A 19454-nucleotide genomic window follows, 5' to 3' on the forward strand; every position below is an offset into this window, starting at 1 on the left:
GCCTTTTGGCTCACGTATATGATAGTGTTGCTAGCATCCATATGATTAGGAGCCCGGGCTGACATGACTAGTTGTAAACCCAAAGTGGCACAGACTTACAGGGACAGGCATCCATGACCCAGCTTCGAACGTGTCGGTCATCAGCAAGTGGGTCCGGGCTGTAGCACTGGGCTAGCAGGACTCCGGTAAACCGGGCTGTAGCGGGCTAACAGGACTCCGGTACTCAATGCGTGACATTTCCCCGAAGGGACAGACACAGGAACGAAGAAGGACACATGCCGGCCAGCCTAAGTGTTCCAGAGCAGTAGCAAGCTACCATGGCTCAGCGGTAACACTAGGAGACATTTCCCGGTAAGAGAGGCTACTAAAGATAAACAACTAGATAGTCAGATCCCACACATACCAAGCATTTCAATAACATACACACAATATGCTCGATATGTGCAAATACAACATGGCATCACAACATGACTCTATGACACAAGTACTTTATTTAAGGCTCAGAGAGCCATACATAACATACACATAGGTACGGGTCACACGACCCAGCATTCAAGTCATACAGTCATACAAACCAGCAGCGGGTACAGACAACTAGTAAAATAAAAGAGGCTTGGAAAGCCTAGCTATACTACGTGGTCCTTCACAAGCTCAGGATCACCACCTGGGCCTTAGCCTACTCATTGATGTCAACGTCTACGAAGAACCCATCAGAAGGGGTTGCAGCGTCTTCTGTAAAAATGTAAATTATAGCAACATGAGTACAAAGGTACTCAGCAAGACTTACATCAGATCCTACATACATGCACATTATCAAGAAGGGCTGGTGGAGTTGTTTCAGCAAGCCAGCTTTGACTCTTGGCTAGGCTATCCTACGAGACTCCAACTTGAAATGGTTTTGCGCACACGAGTCCACTACTCACCACTTCAATACACTACCGAGGATCCACCTCCGTCTTCCTACGGAAGAGCCATCCTCGGCACTCACACTTATCTTGAGGGTTTTAGTAGTTTCCATTTACTTGTCTATGAACTGTATAGGCAACCAAGTAGTCCTTTACCGCGGACGCGGCTATTCGATTAGATCATGTTAACCCTGCAGGGGTGTACTTCTTCATACATGTTTCCACCACTTAGCGTCTGCACATGACATGTGCTCGGCAGACTTCAAGCGAAAGCCGACGTGGGTGTAGACCACGACCTACCTAAACACCTAAGTCTCTAGTCCAGGTTTATCGCCTATTCGGGTTCCATCCATGAGGAGACCCGGCCGAGGTTTCGCTCATAGCCCCAAACGATGTGAACAGGGTTCCCGAGATACCTAACGGGTATTCGGTACACCGTGCCACGTACCTACCGCATCACAGCCCACCCCTACGGTCAGCGCTGTCCATGGCCTCCAGTAGGCTACAAACACCAGAAACTACTTGCAACTCCTGGACAGAGAACTAGGGTGGATAAGAAGTCGAGCGGGGTCATATTTCAGGGCCCAATGCATGGTAGTAGCTGTATCTTAAATCACACATACAGATCTCAGTGCTTAAGGTCGGCTTCAATGAAACAACCCACCATGTACTCCTACATGGCCTTTCATCGATACCTTTACCAAATCGTGTTCACCACACCACTCTCATTACCGATATAATCATTTCACTCTAGCCCATCACCCAGATGAACCAGACCTGACACGACTCTAAGCATAGCAGGCATAGCAAGGTAGGAACAACACATACATATGGCTCAATCAACTCCTACACATGCTAGTGGGTTTCATCTAGTTACTGTGGCAATGACAGGTCATGCAGAGGAAGTGGGTTCAACTACCGTAGCACACAGCAGTTTGAAATGCGTTGTCTTAATGCAGTAAAAGAGAGCAGGAGTGAGAACATGGGATTGTATCGATATGATCAAATGGTTGGTTGCTTGCCTGATGGTTCGATGCACTGATACGGTTCTTCGTTAGGGTAATCACGGTACTCCTCGGAGGCAGAACCTGCCGCAAAGAACACCGATACACAACCATCACCAAACAATGTGCGACAATATGATGCATGCATGAAACATGGCAATATGAGTGTGTTGGGCTAATGCAATTAAGGCTAGAGGGGTTTGAACCAATTTGAATCAAAGATTCAAATTTCAAACTCATACAAGGCCCTTTAAAGTGTTTTTCCTTGTTCTGCATTAAACATCAAGTTAACTTGTTTAATCATGCATGAGAATAGTATAGATGGATAGATTGGATTTTTCTGATCATTTTTCATATATAATTTGTCTGATTTGGAGTTACAGATAAAAAGTTATGAATTTTTGAAGTTTAAACTATATTCTGGAATTTCCTATATTAGATTAAATCCAGAAAATCAATTACTGCGTCAGCCTGACGTCAGTGTGACATCAACAGGTCAACGGGACACGGTCCGGGTCAAACCTGACAGTGGGTCCCGCGTGTCAGTGTGATTAGATTAGTTAAAGTTTAATTAAAACTAAACCTATTTAATTAACAGGGCTGGGCCCCACCTGTCATTGACTCAGGAGAGTCAACCAGGGCCCACCCGTGGTCAAACCCGGGTCGGCTGCACCGGCGTTTAGCTGCCGGCGAGCCCGACGCGGCGGCGGAAGTGATTTTTGCCGTTCCGGCAACCAAACGAGCCGCGGAGGCCACCGGAGAGGAGCTGAGGTCGAGCCGCAGCTCTTGGTGGAGTCCGTTGGGGTCGGGGTGGCCGGAGTTGGCGCCGGCGACGACTTTGGCAGCCACCGGAGTTTGGCCGAAGTCGAACTTGTCGCTAGGGGGGTCGGTGAGGTGCGGGGAGTAGCTAGTTAGGTGCTACGTGACGCGGTGAGCATGATGGACACCGTGGAGTGGTCGGAGGGTGACCGGGAGCACGTCGGCGACGAGCTCCACGGTGGTGGGTGCGGTTGAGCTCCGGGAGGTCGCTACACGGCTCGGGAGCAAGAAAGAAGGGAGGGGAGGATGGCTAAGCTCACGGGGAGTTTGACGAAGCCCTTGGTGCGGCCGGGGACGGACCGGAGCGACCACGGCGTTGACGGGGATCTCCGGCGACGGCGGTTCGGGCGAGGTCATTGCGGTGGACTCGGGCGTTGCGAGCGCTCGGGGCTCGGCTTGCTCGATGAAGTGGACAGCGGCGGAGCTCCTGGACACGACGAGAGGACGCACGGGCGGCGGGGAGCGCGGCTACGACGTAGGCACGGCGGCGGTAGCGTCGGCCATGGCGAGGGAGCGCGAGAGAGAGGAGCTGGAGAGGAGAGGGGTGTCTGGGGGGTTCGGGGAAGAGAGGGGGAGCGATCCACGACGTCACCGGGCGAGGGGATCGGCGAGGCGGCGAGCAGGTGCGTGGCGCGCGCTGCGGTCGCCATCGGGCACCTGCCTGCCTGCCTGGCCGGCAAGCAGCTCGCTGGAGCGGCGCTGGGCTGGGCCGGCAGGTGGGCCGGGTGCTGGGCGCCAGGTAAGTTTTTCTATTTTTTTCTGTTTTCTGCTTTTTAATGCTTCTGCAGCTTTGGTGATTTATTAAAAATACTTAGGCAACTCCTAAAATCACCAAACTACTCCTGGTCCATAGTTGGATTATTTCCAACATGAAACATTTTAGTTTGGAGATATTTAGGCATCTGAATATTTTATATAATTTTAAATGCCCAAATTCAAATATCTATGATTTAATTCAAAGACCCTAGGATGACCTAGGAAAATGTGCATCACTTTTGTCAGGGGTTCTGAACCAGGACAAAAATGATGGGCATTTTAGAAGGGCATTTCAGGTTCATTGAAAAAGTTTTTAGTAAACCCTAGTTGGTTTCAGAGGGGGCTGGGGGTTCTGTCATCCCCATTTCAGGTTTCTGATGAAAGAATAAACATGATGCAACACTCTAATGCATGAACTAGCTAGGGTGTGACAACTCACCCCCACTCAAAAGAATCTCGTCCCGAGATTTGGGTTCCTCCGGGAAGAAGGCAGGATACTCAAGTCGAAGACGATCCTCCCTTTCCCAAGTTGCTTCATCCTCAGAATGGTGCGACCATTGAACTTTGAGAAACTTGATATTATGACGTCGAGTGGTACGCTCGGCCTGATCGAGGATACGAATGGGGTACTCTCGATACGTAAGATTATCTTGAAGATCAAGCGTTTCGTGGTCCACTCCACGGATAGGATCCGAGAAGCAACGCCTGAGTTGAGAAACGTGGAAGACATCGTGGACTCTGGAGAGATGTGGAGGTAGTTCCAACTGGTAGGCAACTTCTCCTTGTTTAGCGAGAATATGGAAAGGTGCAATGTAACGAGGAGCCAATTTGCCTTTGATACCAAAACGATGGGTTCCTTTCAAAGGAGTAACCCGAAGGTAAGCCTTCTCGTCAACCTCGAAAGTCATAGCCTTATGTTTTCGGTCATATTGACTCTTTTGACGAGATTGGGCTGTTTTCAACTTTTCACGAACGATGCGAACTTGCTCTTCTGCTTCCTGAATCATATCCAGGCCAAACAATTGTCTTTCCCCGGTTTCTGACCAGTTAAGGGATGTTCGACACCGTCGTCCATAGAGAACTTCAAAAGGCGCTTTACCCAAGCTAGATTGATAGCTGTTGTTGTAAGCGAATTCGGCAAATGGAAGGCACTTCTCCCACTCCATTCCGAATGAGATAACAGAGGCTCGAAGCATGTCTTCTAGGATCTGGTTGACGCGTTCTACCTGACCACTCGATTGAGGGTGAAAAGCGGTGCTAAAGGAAAGGCGGGTTCCCATAGCATTTTGGAAACTTTCCCAAAATCGAGAGGTGAAAAGACTTCCTCGATCCGAGTTAATTTCCAAAGGAACACCATGGAGAGACACTATTCGGGAGATGTATAAGTCTGCCAACTGGCTAGCAGTTATACTCTCACGAACAGGTAAGAAATGGGCCACTTTGGAAAGACGATCGACAACGACGAAGATAGCATTATTCCCTCTCTTGGTTCTGGGAAAACCGGTAATGAAATCCATACCAATTTTATCCCATTTCCATTCAGGAATAGCTAAGGGTTGAAGGGTGCCAGCAGGCCGTTGATGCTCTGCTTTTACACGACGGCAGACGTCGCAATTAGCAATATACTGAGCAATTTCTCTCTTCATCCTAGTCCACCAGATTCTCTGGCGTAGGTCCTGATACATCTTGGTACTACCGGGATGAATGGTGAGAGGAGATTCATGAGCCTCCTTAAGGATCAACTGCCGTAGATGCTGGTTCTTGGGAACCACTAAACGGTTCTCAAAGTACACAACACCATGACCATTTGTGGAGAAACAACTAGCACCTCCGCTAGCAATGTTCTCCTTGATTTTAGATATTCCCTTATCTCGCTTTTGGGCAGCGATAATTTGATCCGTAAGAGTAGGTTTCGCCACCAAGGTGGAAAGAAATCCTTGAGGAACAATGTGAAGGTTAAGCTTCCGAATTTCCTCATGGAGAAGCGGTTGACTTTGTTGTAACATCAGGTTGTTACAATAAGATTTACGACTTAGCGCATCAGCCATGACGTTGGCTTTCCCTGGGGTGTAAGTTATTCCTAAGTCGAAATCTGTGATCAACTCAACCCAATGTCTTTGCCTGAGATTCAAATCCGGTTGGGTGAAGATATACTTCAGACTTTGGTGATCAGTGAATATTTCGCAACGATTACCAAGAAGGTAATGTCGCCAGGTTTTAAGTGCATAGACTATGGCTGCAAGCTCTAGATCATGAGTAGGATAATTCTCCTCATGTGGGTGCAATTGCCGTGAAGCATAAGCAATTACTTGTCGATCTTGCATGAGAATGCAACCTAGTCCTTGTCGCGAGGCGTCGCAGTAGATAACGAAGTCCTTGGAGAAGTCTGGCGGTACCAGTACGGGAGCAGAAGTCAGGCGTCTTTTCAGTTCCTGAAAGTTGTGCTCACATTGTGGAGTCCACTCGAACTTTTGATCTTTCTTGAGGAGTTCGGTTAGAGGTTTAGCAACTATGGAGAAGTTCTCGACAAAGCGACGGCAATAGCTCGCTAAGCCCAGAAAACTCCGAACTTGCTTGACCGATTCAGGTGGAGTCCAATTAAGGACGGCTTGAACTCGCTCAGGGTTAATAGCAATACCTTTACCAGATATTACATGACCCAGATAGGTCACTTCTGACAACCGGAATTCACATTTAGAAAATTTGGCATAAAGGCGATGCTCTCGAAGTTTCTTCAACACTAGCCTTAGATGTTCGGCATGTTCTTCCTTGTTCTTGGAGTAGATGAGTATATCATCGAGGTAAACCACGACGAATTTATCCAAATACTCCATGAAGATTGAGTTCATTAACCGAGAAAAGGTGGCTGGAGCGTTGGTTAAACCGAAGGACATGACGGTGTACTCGTATTGGCCATAACGAGTAACAAAGGCCGTTTTAGGAATGTCCCCGTTCCTGATTTTGATTTGATGGTAGCCCAACCTCAAATCCATTTTGGAGAAGACTGAGGATCCAGCGAGCTGATCATACAGGTCGTTGATCCTAGGGAGCGGATATTTGTTCTTGATTTTGACCAAATTGACAGGTCGATAATCTACAACCATCCGGTCCGTACCATCCTTCTTCTTGACGAAGAGGACGGGGCAAGCCCACGGAGATGAACTATGTCGGATGAAACCCTTTTTCAAGGACTCATCGAGTTGTTTCTTGAGCTCGGCTAGTTCTAGTGGTGCCATCTTATAAGGTCTTCTAGCAATCGGGACAGTTCCTGGAATGAGGTCTATTACGAACTCCACATCCCTGTCAGGTGGAACACCTGGCAATTCCTCTGGAAAGACATCCGGAAAGTCACGGACTACCGGAACGTCCTCAAGGTCTGGTAAAGGGCTGGCGTTAAGAGAATATAACTGTCGCTTGGCTAATCGGGTCAGGACATTGACTATCTTCCCCGAAGGATGGGTGAGTTGAACAGTCCTAGAGAAGCAATCAATTTTGGCATGATGGGCTGACATCCAGTCCATACCCAAGATGATATTAATATCTGAAGATTTAAGAGCTATCAAAGATGCAAGGAAAACAAGTCTGTCGACTTGGATTTCATTTCCATGACTTACCCTAGAGGTTTGCCATTTGGATCCCGGAGTTTGAATTACCATAGAGGATGGCATGTCACCGAATGCGGTGTTATGCAAGCGAGCATAGTTCTCGGATATGAATGAATGAGATGCTCCTGTATCGAAAAGAACAGATGCCGGGTGGCAATTAACAAGGGGCGTACCGAGAACGACGTTGGGATCCTCTTGAGCTTCTTCGGCAGAAATACAATTGACATTGCCACGTGTAGCGGTGGCCGGCTTGGCGTGGAACACTTTCCCTGTCGGCTTGCCACGGCCAACAGCTTTAGCAGATTGGTTGGGGTTGGTTTGGGGACACTCGCGCATATAGTCGCCAGATTCCCCACACTTGAAACAAGTCACAGAACTGGTACGTGGAGGAGCACTGTTGGTTGGACCACCATAGGGCTTGGCTGGTGTAGACTGTTGAACGGGGCGAGGCGCCTGGAAGGATGGCCTCGGTGTGAACCTGGGTGGCAGGGCAGTGTTGGGCACCCACACGCGGCGCTTCTGAGGGCCAGCACCGGATGAGGAACCCACGTCACGGCCATGCTTGCGTGTTGCGTCATAATCAGACTGACCAGTCTCAGCACTGATGGCCTTCTTAACAAGCTTCTGAAAAGATGTGCACTCATGCAGACGGAGGTCGCGGCGAAGCTCAGGACTAAGCCCCTTGCGGAACCTTGCTTGCTTCTTGGCATCAGTAGAAACTTCCTCAGTGGCATATCGTGCGAGGTTACCGAACTCCCTGCTGTAAGCATCCACAGAGAGTCGGCCCTGAGTGAAACTGCAAAATTCCTCACGTTTACGGTCCATGAGACCCTCCGGAATGTGATGTTCACGGAAAGCCTCGCTGAATTCAGCCCAAGTAGTGACATGGCCCGCTGGGCGCATAGCTCCATAATTCTCCCACCAGAGACTGGCGGGGCCTTCAAGATGATATGCAGCAAAGGTGACCTTGTCAGCCTCAGCTACCAGCGCGGAACGCAGTTTGTGAGAGATACTGCGAAGCTAGTCATCAGCGTCGAGAGGCTCGACGGAGTGGTGGAACATGGGTGGATGTAACTTGATGAAATCACTGAGTGACACCATGTTAGTCCTCTGATGGTGTGCTGTGTTCTGTTCAATACGCTCCAACAAACGGTTGGTCTCCTGCTTGTTTCTTTCGGCTTCCATCATAACCTCGGCTAGGGAAGGAGGATGAGGCAGATTTGCATTCCTGACTTCACTGCCTTCGGCCTGCTCTTGAGGAGCAGGGTTATTGCGCGTGTTGACCATCCTAGGTAAACAAGACAATGATTTAGTCAGAATGATAATATTCCGACACAGGATACAGAATGTAAGGAATAACTCGGAATGCAAGATGATCATCCGTATGACATGGTAGATACAGAATCTGCTTCTTTTATTCCATCGTCATACACACCATACAAGGTTTAGTACAAGACCAAACAAGGTACTATTACGGTGAAAAGAGGATTACATCTCATCGGAGGCATCCCAAGCTCCTATACATTATTTTTCTACACCTCCGGCAGGCGGTACAAACTAGGTCATATCCCACGAGTCACGCAGGACGCTAGACGACACAGCTAGTACGAACTAGTGATACTACCACTAACTCAGACCGATCTGTAGTAGTCCTCGTAGAAGTCACCTCCATAGCCTGGAAGCTCAACATGATCATCCGGGAACAGACGATCCCGCGGAGATTGAGGACCATAGGGGCTAGGATGAGGTCTTGGACCAACAGACGGTGGCCTGCGGGAACCGCGAGGTGGGGTGATGCCTCCTACATCACGCCAACCCATCACGTCTGGCAGAGCAGATCTCACAGGATAGAGATCGCGCATATCTAAATATCCAGCTTGCACCGCCGGTGCAAACCGAGTCAACTTGGCCCAATGGTCAGCACGGGTATTGAAAAGCTCTAGCCTCAAGGCCCGATTTTCACGGTCCTTATCCTCGAGCATCTCAGCAGTGGTGCGAGTCCGTGAATCCTCCTGAGTGGGGTCAGCATAGATAGCCTGGAGATACCCTTGTGCTCCCGAAAGTGATCCTGGCATATACCGGAAATCAGAGTCCCGAAATAGGCCAGACCTGACTCGCATGATGGTCATCATAGAGTAAGCGGCGTCCTGCACAACCATCTCAATAGTAACCCCGAGTCCATAGGAGCAGTGAAGGGGCTTGGTGGATCCAGGATAAGATGGAAATATCCTGACAGTGCAGAGATACTGACTTTGATTAAAGTCTCGGAATTGCTCTTCGACCGTGTACTCAGGATACCAACGGTATCCAGCCTCAGTCATTACCCTGACCAACATGGCGGTATGGCCGGGTACATCTAGGCATCGAGTCAGGCGAACCACTTGATTAAGGTCGCGAGTGGCCATCTGAAAGCACAACCATAATGCAAAGGCATTAGAATTTCTAGCAAAATTTCGGCAGCATAACAGCTGTAAATGCTCAAGAAGGATTTTGAGACATTTGACAAAGGATTTCATACACACTCAACATCATCATATCAAAGTTCTGAGTCCATCCTAACAACATGATGTGGTAGTAGAACTGTACTAGGCTTGTATCCATCAAACCTATAAGGTACTACTGATTAGTAACACGTGATCCTGATAGAGAGAAAAGATCCTAATTCCTTAACCCCCGGTGGAAGAATAGACTGACTCAGATCAGAATGTCATAAGATAAAGGAGTAAAAAGAGCCTTACGTTCCAACCCACAAACAATTCCCCTACATATAACTAAAGAATTTCTAGACTCAACATCGACCAGTTTGGCTTGGAGAACCTACAGGCAGTCCGGCTCTAATGCCAACGCTGTCAGGACCCCGACTCGATGTCACATCGATCTAGCTTGTAACACCTCATATCACTTTGCCGCCTCATGCACGGTATCCCCACGGGTGTCGCCTTACCTTTTCCCGGGACCGTTTGCGCCTTTTGGCTCACGTATATGATAGTGTCGCTAGCATCCATATGATAAGGAGCCCGGGCTGACATGACTAGTTGTAAACCCAAAGTGGCACAGACTTACAGGGACAGGCATCCATGACCCAGCTTCGAACGTGTCGGTCATCAGCAAGTGGGTCCGGGCTGTAGCACTGGGCTAGCAGGACTCCGGTAAACCGGGCTGTAGTGGGCTAACAGGACTCCGGTACTCAATGCGTGACATTTCCCCGAAGGGACAGACACAGGAACGAAGAAGGACACATGCCGGCCAGCCTAAGTGTTCCAGAGCAGTAGCAAGCTACCATGGCTCAGCGGTAACACTAGGAGACATTTCCCGGTAAGAGAGGCTACTAAAGATAAACAACTAGATAGTCAGATCCCACACATACCAAGCATTTCAATAACATACACACAATATGCTCGATATGTGCAAATACAACATGGCATCACAACATGACTCTACGACACAAGTACTTTATTTAAGGCTCAGAGAGCCATACATAACATACACATAGGTACGGGTCACGCGACCCAGCATTCAAGTCATACGGTCATACAAACCAGCAGCAGGTACAGACAACTAGTAAAATAAAAGAGGCTTGGAAAGCCTAGCTATACTACGTGGTCCTTCACAAGCTCAGGATCACCACCTGGGCCTTAGCCTACTCATTGATGTCAACGTCTACGAAGAACCAATCAGAAGGGGTTGCAGCGTCTTTTGTAAAAATGTAAATTATAGCAACATGAGTACAAAGGTACTCAGCAAGACTTACATCAGATCCTACATACATGCACATTATCAAGAAGGGTTGGTGGAGTTGTTGTAGCAAGCCAGCTTTGACTCTTGGCTAGGCTATCCTACGAGACTCCAACTTGAAATGGTTTTGTGCACACGAGTCCACTACTCACCACTTCAATACACCCCCGAGGATCCACCTCCGTCTTCCTACGGAAGAGCCATCCTCGGCACTCACACTTATCTTGAGGCTTTTAGTAGTTTCCATTTACTTGTCTATGAACTGTATAGGCAACCAAGTAGTCCTTTACCGCGGACGCGGCTATTCGAAAAGATCATGTTAACCCTGCAGGGGTGTACTTCTTCATACATGTTTCCACCACTTAGCGTCTGCACACGACATGTGCTCGGCAGACTTCAAGCGAAAGCCGACGTGGGTGTAGACCACGACCTACCTAAACACCTAAGTCTCTAGTCCAGGTTTATCGCCTATTCGGGTTCCATCCATGAGGAGACCCGGCCGAGGTTTCGCTCACAGCCCCAAACGATGTGAACAGGGTTCCTGAGATACCTAACGGGTATTCGGTACACCGTGCCATGTACCTATCGCATCACAGCCCACCCCTACGGGCAGCGCTGTCCACAGCCTCCAGTAGGCTACAAACACCAGAAACTACTTGCAACTCCTGGACAGAGAACTAGGGTGGATAAGAAGTCGAGCGGGGTCATATTTGAGGGCCCAATGCATGGTAGTAGCTGTATCTTAAATGACACATACAGATCTCAGTGCTTAAGGTCGGCTTCAATGAAACAACCCACCATGTACTCCTACATGGCCTTTCATCGATACCTTTACCAAATCGTGTTCACCACACCACTCTCATTACCGATATAATCATTTCACTCTAGCCCATCACCCAGATGAACCAGACCTGACACGACTCTAAGCATAGCAGGCATAGCAAGGTAGGAACAACACATACATATGGCTCAATCAACTCCTACACATGCTAATGGGTTTCATCTAGTTACTGTGGCAATGACAGGTCATGCAGAGGAAGTTGGTTCAACTACCGTAGCACACAGCAGTTTGAAATGTGTTGTCTTAATGTAGTAAAAGAGAGCAGGAGCGAGAACATGGGATTGTATCGATATGATCAAATGGTTGGTTGCTTGCCTGATGGTTCGATGCACTGATACGGTTCTTTGTTAGGGTAATCACGGTACTCCTTGGAGGCAGAACCTGCTGCAAAGAACACCGATACACAACCATCACCAAACAATGTGCGACAATATGATGCATGCATGAAATATGGCAATATGAGTGTGTTGGGCTAGAGGGGTTTGAACCAATTTGAATCAAAGATTCAAATTTCAAACTCATACATGGCCCTTTAAAGTGTTTTTCCTTGTTCTGCATTAAACATCAAGTTAACTTGTTTAATCATGCATGAGAATAGTACAGATGGATAGATTGGATTTTTCTGATCATTTTTCATATATAATTTGTCAGATTTGGAGTTACAGATAAAAAGTTATGAATTTTTGAAGTTTAAACTATATTCTGGAATTTCCTATATTAGATTAAATCCAGAAAATCAATTACTGCGTCAGCCTGACGTCAGTGTGACATCAGCAGGTCAACGGGACACGGTCCGGGTCAAACCTGACAGTGGGTCCCGCGTGTCAGTGTGATTAGATTAGTTAAAGTTTAATTAAAACTAAACCTGTTTAATTAACAGGGCTGGGCCCCACCTGTCATTGACTCAGGAGAGTCAACCAGGGCCCACCCGTGGTCAAACCCGGGTCGGCTGCACCGGCGTTTAGCCGCCGGCGAGCCCGACGCGGCGGCGGAGGTGATTTTTGCCGTTCCGGCAACCAAACGAGCCGCGGAGGCCACCGGAGAGGAGCTGAGGTCGAGCCGCAGCTCTTGGTGGAGTCCGTTGGGGTCGGGGTGGCCGGAGTTGGCGCCGGCGATGACTTTGTCGGCCACCGGAGTTCGGCCGAAGTCGAACTTGTCGCTAGGGGGGTCGGTGAGGTGCGGGGAGTAGCTAGTTAGGTGCTACGTGGCGCGGTGAGCATGATGGACACCGTGGAGTGGTCGGAGGGTGACCGGGAGCACGTCGGCGACGAGCTCCACGGTGGTGGGTGCGGTTGAGCTCCGGGAGGTCGCTACACGGCCCGGGAGCAAGAAAGAAGGGAGGGGAAGATGGCTAAGCTCACGGGGAGTTCGACGAAGCCCTTGGTGCGGCCGGGGACGGACCGGAGCGACCACGGCGTTGACGGGGATCTCCGGCGACGGCGGTTCGGGCGAGGTCATTGCGGTGGACTCGGGCGTTGCGAGCGCTCGGGGCTCGGCTTGCTCGATGAAGTGGACAGCGGCGGAGCTCCTGGACACGACGAGAGGACGCACGGGCGGCGGGGAGCGCGGCTACGACGTAGGCACGGCGGCGGTAGCGTCGGCCATGGCGAGGGAGCGCGAGAGAGAGGAGCTGGAGAGGAGAGGGGGTGTCTGGGGGGTTCGGGGAAGTGAGGGGGAGCGATCCACGACGTCACCGGGCGAGGGGAGCGGCGAGGCGGCGAGCAGGTGCGTGGCGCGCGCTGCGGTCGCCGTCGGGCACCTGCCTGCCTGCCTGGCCGGCAAGCAGCTCGCTGGAGCGGCGCTGGGCTGGGCCGGCAGGTGGGCCGGGTGCTGGGCGCCAGGTAAGTTTTTCTATTTTTTCTGTTTTCTGTTTTTTAATGCTTCTGCAGCTTTGTTGATTTATTAAAAATACTTAGGCAACTCCTAAAATCACCAAACTACTCCTGGTCCATAGTTGGATTATTTCCAACATGAAACATTTTAGTTTGGAGATATTTGGGCATCTGAATATTTTATATAATTTTAAATGCCCAAATTCAAATATCTATGATTTAATTCAAAGACCCTAGGATGACCTAGGAAAATGTGCATCACTTTTGTCAGGGGTTCTGAACCAGGACAAAAATGATGGGCATTTTAGAAGGGCATTTCAGGTTCATTGAAAAAGTTTTTAGTAAACCCTAGTTGGTTTCAGAGGGGGCTGGGGGTTCTGTCATCCCCATTTCAGGTTTCTGATGAAAGAATAAACATGATGCAACACTCTAATGCATGAACTAGCTAGGGTGTGACACTATGAAATCACATGACAATTTGAACTTCTACTTTTCCACATGTGCCTTACGGGTCTTTTTTGCAGGAAATCTGCTCGAAGAAGAATTCCAGTTTGACAAGAACGACGGGATATCGCAAATATGTTGCCCGCTGCTTTGCCCTTGTTAGTACATGTTGTCCTGTATCACTGTACTTGCATACATACCTGGTTCATTATGTGACAGGAGTATGCATGATAGCTTGCTTATCAATTGTTCGCTCGAAATTATCTGATCTGTATGAATGGTTACATTAGTGTAGAATATATCCAATGCCTATGTTTTTTTAGCTCTGCATTGTTCTTGTAAGTACATGTTGTCCTTTATTAGTGTACTTATAATGACAGGTAATTGTTCATGTACCATCACTCTGTAGCTTATTTTCCTTTGCCCTCCATTTTCTACACATCAGATCTATATTTACTCTTACCATAAGGTTGGTACTAAAGAAGTTTAGCTGTGCATTGCTCTTGGCTGTACCTTTTGCCTGTATCGCTGCACTTACATTTATAGCTACTTGGTTATGTAGCATCACTCTTCATCTTATCTTAAATATTCTCCATTTTTTCGTATATTATCACATCTATATTTACTCTTAACAAAATGTAGAATAAAGGCAATGCTTTTGAAGAAGACTCTGTGGTAAACTTCTTGGATTACCCCCCATCAGCATGGACAAGGCCTTTATAGAGCCTGTCTTCACCAATAATGTAAGTTTGTCCATCTCAAGCCTTCAAACTTTGTTGTATATATTTGTTTAGGCATGACTGCAACAGCTGTTTTTTTTGGTGTTTGCATCAAATTGCTTGTTTAAATTTTATTATATGTAGTTCATAAACAAAAGTTCATCCTTTCTCAATTTAAGTTTTCAGTTGTACAACCAAGTTCCTTCTTCATACCATGTAAATTAAACATATAGAGCAAGTGATCTTCTTTTGCACTGCATGTATGCTTCTGTTCTTCATCTATAATCTAGTGGTGTGGTGAACCTACCCACTACAGCACAATGTCATATTCTGCAATGTCTTAACTATGAAAATGTCATATCATTCTACTATTATTTAAACCGTCTCTTTATTTGCCAATCTGAAATGGTATAAATTGATAGCACACTAACCATTGATACTTATGAGTTCTTGATCTGTAATCCAGTGGTGTCGTGAAGCTGCCAACTCCTTCACAATGTCATTTCCTGCCATGTCTTGACCTGAACAATACCATATTGTGTTAATGCAAATTTAAACCATGTCACTTTATTCGTCAGTAAGAAATGTGATGAATTGTCAGCACTGATACTTTTATGTGCAAAACCTATCATCTGTCTGCTTGTTTATCTTTCAGAGTGAGGAAGATATAAGTGTTGAACAAGTGCAGTCTCATCATCTTGCTCAGCTGCTTGCGCTGCAGCTCCCCAGCAGGGCTAACCTTTCTTGAACTCTATTGAAGTGCAGTCGATTTTGTATACTATTTTGTCGGCATGTTTATTTGCACTGGTGGCTATCTTTGATGCCCAGTGTATGTAATTGGCTGTCTGCTTGTGCTTTATTATCATAGTGGCGAACTTTGATGCCCAGTCGATATAATATGCCGTAATTTCTTTATTGTATAGTATAGGTTTTTTCTTATTCACGATGCTGCAGTTATTTTACTGTATATATATCATGTCTTCGCAGTAAACCGGCCAAACCATAAAATTACGATACATAATCGGCCCTTCATGCAATCACGATGTAGGTTGGACCTGCAATGTGCCTATCAGCTCACGGGACGGCAGCAGCCCGAAATGAACCCCAGCCCATGATTGTGTGAATCAAATCACGGGCTTTTAACAGGCTGAAAAATTGTATCGGTCCTTGTTTGGCCCAATCAGATATCGGCTGCGAGCAGGCCGGATGCAAACTGGGCCGTAGTTAGGCCCAACTATATGACGGGCTTTTAAGAGGATGAAATTAATATAGGGCCGAAATGTTAAACGGGCCCTTAACAGGCCAAAACTAATATCAGGCAGAATTACTAAGTGCGCCTTTAGCAAGTGGGCCCAAAAGCATAGTGTCCAGTTGGCGGGACGAATCTGATATGGGCCATAATTAGGCCCAAAACCTCTTAAAGGGCCAGACCTGATCGGGGCCATAATTTGGCCCAGAACGTGGTAGGCTTTTAACGGGCTAGATCTCATGTGGGCCACTATTAGGCCTGGAGCGTGGCAGGCCATTAATAGACCGTATCAAATATGGGCCGACATTTGGCCCAAAACATGGCAGCCAGTTAAAGGGCCGGCCTACTAGGGTCCTCAAAATCTTGTGGGCCTAGAGCTGGGCTGGCCCGTTAATGTCGGCGAAATCTCGTGGGCCTTTAGCTGGGCCGGCCCATTATGATCCGCAAGAATTTTGTGGGCCTTTACCTGGGCCGGCCTATTATGGCACACAAAAATCTCGTGGGCCTTTACCTAGGCCAGCCCATTATGGCCCGCGAAATCTTGTGGGCCTTTAGCTGGGCCAGCCCATTATGGTCCGCAAAATCTCGTGGGCCCAGTTAAACTTGTTGGGCCCATTTAAACTTGTTGGGCTGTGCCACATGTCGACATATCATAGGCACCTTCTGTCCAGTGAGTGGATGACATCTGTCTCGACGATGAGCCGACACGTGTTTCCTCTAGCCAATGATGATTTTACACGTGGAAAATCCCCATTGGTCGGGGCTGTTAACGGGTTATCAGATCCAAAACCCGACCCGATAGCTTAACGGCGTTCCATTACGGTGGATGCCACGTGTCGGTCACCCTTGACGAAAGCACTTCTGTGACGCATGGTTTTTCGTCATGGAAGTGGACACTTCCGTGATGATAATTTTTGTAATGTCATGGAACACTTCTACAACAGCACAGGTATGACTATCTTGATTCTGTCATAAATTTGTCATGGATGTACATGCATGACAAAAAAGCAACCTACTGTGACAAACACGTATCATCACGGAAGTGTATTTTTTTTGTAGTGTCTATTGCTCGTTTCATGGTTCGCAACTACCAAGTGATTCATAATCAAGTGATTCTAGAAGTCCATCAGAATGGAGTTTCTTCATGCGGTTTACACCAATATGACTTAAACGGCAGTGCCACAAATAAGTTGCACCATCATTGTCAACTCTGCATCTTTTGGCTTCAATACTATGAACATGTGTATCACTACTATCAAGATTTAGTAAAAATAGACCACTCATCAGGGGTGCATAACCATAAAAGATATTACTCATATAAATAGAACAACCATTATTCTCTGATTTAAATGAATAACATCTCGCTTCAAACAAGATCCACATATAATGTTCATGCTCAACACTGGCACCAAATAACAATTATTTAGGCCTAAAACTAATCCCGAAGGTACATGTAGAGGTAGCGTGCCGACGGCGATCACATCGACTCTAGAACCATTTCCCGCGCGCATCGTCACCTGGTCCTTAGCCAATCTTTGGTTAATCCGTAGCCCCTGTTTCGAGTTGCAAATGTTAGCAACTGAACCAGTATCTAATACCCAGGTGCTACTGCGAGCATTAGTAAGGTACACATCAATAACATGTATATCAAATATACCTTTCACTTTGACATCCTTCTTCTCCGCCAAATACTTGGGGCAGTTCCGCTTCCAGTGACTAGTTCCTTTGCAGTAGAAGCACTCAATCTCAGGCTTAGGTCCAGACTTTGGTTTCTTCACTTGATCAAAAACAGGCTTGCTGTTCTTCTTGAAGTTCCCCTTCTTCCATTTACCCTTTTTCTTGAAACTGGTGGTCTTGTTGACCATCAACACTTGATGCTCTTTAATGATTTCTACCTCCACATCATTTAGTATTGCGAAGAGCTCAGGAATCGTCTTATCTATCCCTTTCATATTATAGTTCATCACGAAGCTCTTGTAGCTTGGTGGCAGTGATTGAAGAACTCTGTCAATGACACTATCATCAGGAAGATTAACTCCCAGTTTGGTCAAGTGTTTGTGGTACCAGAACATTCTGAGTATACGTTCACTGACAGAACTATTCTCCTCCATCTTGAAACTATAGAACTTATTGGAGACTTCATATCTCTCAATCCAAGCATTTGCTTTAAATATTAACTTCAACTCCTAGAACATCTAATATGCTCCATGACGTTCAAAACGTCGTTGAAGTCCCGGTTCGAAGTCGTAAAGCATGGCACACTGAACTATCGAGTAGTCATCAACTTTGCTCTGCCGGGTATTCATAAGTGTAAGTGCATCTAGTTCCACCCCTAGATGGTTTTGGAGTATTGACGAAAAACCTAGTTGAGGGACTAATGTGTTTGTGAGAATTGCAGGATAACACAGGTAGAAGTCCCTCATTGATTTGGTTTTCCTACCAGAGATGACCCCTAAAAATGTAAGAAGACATTGAAGACTAAGGTGGTATGTGAAGACATTCACATTGAAGACTATGACAAGAGAAGAAATTGCATGAAGACTATGGAGCACGAAGACTTAGATATTTCGTAGTTCCTTTTCTTCTATGTTGAGTCATTGGAACCACCGTACTATTAAGTGGGGTCCAAGAGAACTAGTCAGAATGACTGAAGTGATGCTTAACCAAAATCCTATGTCTTCGAGTGAAGACTATGAGAGCGAATCTTGTCCAGAGTTGGACAAGTCAGCTTTGCTTGTAGCCCAAGTAAAGTTGTCGTGTCTGTTTTAAATCTGACCGTTGGAACACGTGTCAGTTCCTTAGTGACCCTGGGTCATTTCGGACAAATTAGGTCGGGTTGCCTAGTGGCTATAAATAGCCCACCCCTACAAACATAAATGGTTGGCTGCTCAGAGTTAAAGTACAGCTTTTGTCATTTGAGAGCAACCCACCTCGAAGCCTTTGAGAGAGAATTCCTTGCAAGGAGAAAGCCCTAAACACCCAGATCCAAAGAGTGTTAGGCATCACTTAAGTCTTCCTGTCTCTGTGATCTAAAGACTTATTACACTTGAGGACTGTGAATCCTCCAGCCGGTTAGACATTGCGTTCTGAGGATCCAAGAGTCATTGTGGATTGCCGGTGAACGAAGTCTTTGAAGGTTTGGAAGTCTACCTTGAAGACTTACCAGAGTGATTGAGCGAGGACTGGGTGTCCTTAGCTCAAGGGGAATAAGGTGAAGATGAGGTCTTCTGAGTTGAATCTCAGCCTCCCTAACCAGACGTACAGTTGTCACAGCAACTGGAACAGGTCCAACAAATCATTGTCTTCAATGAGTCATGGTTTCATCCTTCCCTTCCCTTTACTTACTGTTGGTCCTAGTGAAGTCATTGTATGATTGCATTGTCTTCTATCTTCACTGAGTGACTGCTTGTTCTGATTGGCTTCACAATATCTTCCTACCTGATCCTTACTGCCTAGTTGCTATTAGTCATTATGCTTTCACTTCATTGAATACGTGACTATGGTTTGCCTAGTGTAGTCTACCTTCCGCTGCATGGTAATAGATT

This window comes from Triticum aestivum, chromosome 2A (genome assembly GCF_018294505.1).
Source record: "Triticum aestivum cultivar Chinese Spring chromosome 2A, IWGSC CS RefSeq v2.1, whole genome shotgun sequence".
NCBI classification, from domain to species: domain Eukaryota; kingdom Viridiplantae; phylum Streptophyta; class Magnoliopsida; order Poales; family Poaceae; genus Triticum; species Triticum aestivum.